This window comes from Belonocnema kinseyi, chromosome 5 (genome assembly GCF_010883055.1).
Source record: "Belonocnema kinseyi isolate 2016_QV_RU_SX_M_011 chromosome 5, B_treatae_v1, whole genome shotgun sequence".
In the NCBI taxonomy this organism is placed as follows: Eukaryota; Metazoa; Arthropoda; class Insecta; order Hymenoptera; family Cynipidae; genus Belonocnema; species Belonocnema kinseyi.
The window spans coordinates 118922473-118924306 of record NC_046661.1 but is presented as its reverse complement, the minus strand read 5'-3'; the positions used below and the strand labels follow the sequence as shown (position 1 = coordinate 118924306).

The following is a 1834-nucleotide window of genomic DNA, read 5'->3' as shown; positions in this document are numbered from 1 at the left end:
AAACTTCTTTTGTTGTTGAAGATTTATCATTTTAGTAGAAAATTTAATTATTTTGTTGGAAATTTGTTATTCTCTTTTTTTTTAGTTGAAAATTCAATTATTGTGATAGTAAATTAATTTCTGACATTTTCAATTGGCGAAATAATATTTTTATCTCTAAATAACAATGCAAAAATATTAATCTGGAACAAACTAGAATAAAAACAATGTAACTTTTATTTTAAAAAGTTTTTAGTTAAAAAATTAATTTAATCGTTCAATTTTTAATGTTACGAACTGAATAATAATAGCGTAATTTGTATTTTTTAACCAGAAATCTCTCAAATGTTAAAGTCATAAAAATTTTTAAACGGTTATTTCGTATTTTAAAATAATTTAATTTAAAAAATTGTAAAATTAAAAGGTGTTAAAAGTTTGTGTTTTATACGCATGAATTATTGAGCGTTTAAATGAAATATTTCTGAATTAAAAATTTTTTTCAAAGCAATTGTATGTATTTCTGAATTGGATCAGAGTTTTTTTGAAAAAAAAAATTCAGATCTGGGACAAGCCATTATAAACAACAATTAAAAACTATACAAATTTTAATAGAGTGGTTACAAATAAAAAGCCTTCATTTGTTAAAATTGTAATGAGCTAAATTTTAAGTTTGAACGCTACAATTTTAATTTATAATAATATTCAAAATTAAATTAAAACTTGAAATTATTTGAAATAATTTGAAACGCGATGTAGATTTTTGCAGATTTAAAAAAAAAGCTTTTGAGAATTGTAAAATATTCAAAAAGAATAACAAAAATTGTTGTGATTGCTAAGAAAATTGAAAATGATTTTTTAGTTTGAAAAATTAATTTTAAGTGAGTATTTGAAAAGATTTTAAAAATTAAAAAAAAAGGAATCAGGACGATTTTAAGGCAATTTTTTTATTTTGCAGTTTTTTTAATTTTAGGAAAAAATCTAATTAACACAATGAATCAATTTTCAACCCAAAAGTTTACTTTTCAACAAAATTAATTAATTTTCTATCAAATAATTAGTGTTTTAACTAATAAAATGTACAGGATAAAGTTTCAAACAAAAATGGAGTAGTACAATTTCCAGATAAAAATTGTGCTAAAAAATTGAATTGAACAAGACAAAAAAACGAATTTTCAACAAAATTGTTAAATTTTCAAGAGAAAATGTGAATTTTTGACCAAAAAGATTAATGTTCTATACAAAAAAAAAACGATATTCTCACTTAACCAATATAAACGATTAATTTTTAACCAATCATATAATAGTTACATTTTCAGATAAAGATAAATAATTTTTTAAAGAAAAAATTAATTTTAAACAAAGTTGTTAAATTTTCGACCAATCAGATGAATTTTCGACCAAGAAAATTGATAATCTACAAAAAAAGACAAATCTTAAACAAAATACATGAATCTTTAAGGAAATTATTTAATTGTAAAGTAAAAAAGGCGAATTATCTACAAAAAATTGAAATTTTTAAGCGAAAAATATTAGTTTTCAATTAAATAGTTGAACTTTCAACCAAATAGTTAAATTTTCAATCATAATTAAAAAACCTTGTTAAAAAAACGTATTTTTTTGACAAAGTAGTTCAACTCTTAGTGAAATAATCGACTTTCAAACCCAAGAAGATGTACAGTTGATATTTGAACCAAACAATTGCATTTTTGACCAAAAATGATAAAATTTTCAACCAAAAGAATTAAATTTCTATTAAATAAGGTCAATTTCCAACAAAATACATGAACTTTCAACGAAATTATTTAATTTTAAAAACAAAAAGAGTATTTCCACCAAAAACTTATAATTTTAATTT

At 20.5% G+C, this 1834-nt stretch overlaps 1 protein-coding gene across 1 annotated transcript in view; it reads right to left on the bottom strand.

Moving 5' to 3' along the window:
• The window catches only part of LOC117173856, a 16023-nt gene that overhangs the window by 13058 nt on the left and 1131 nt on the right, over positions 1-1834 (bottom strand). The gene's annotated exons all lie outside the window — the stretch shown is intronic.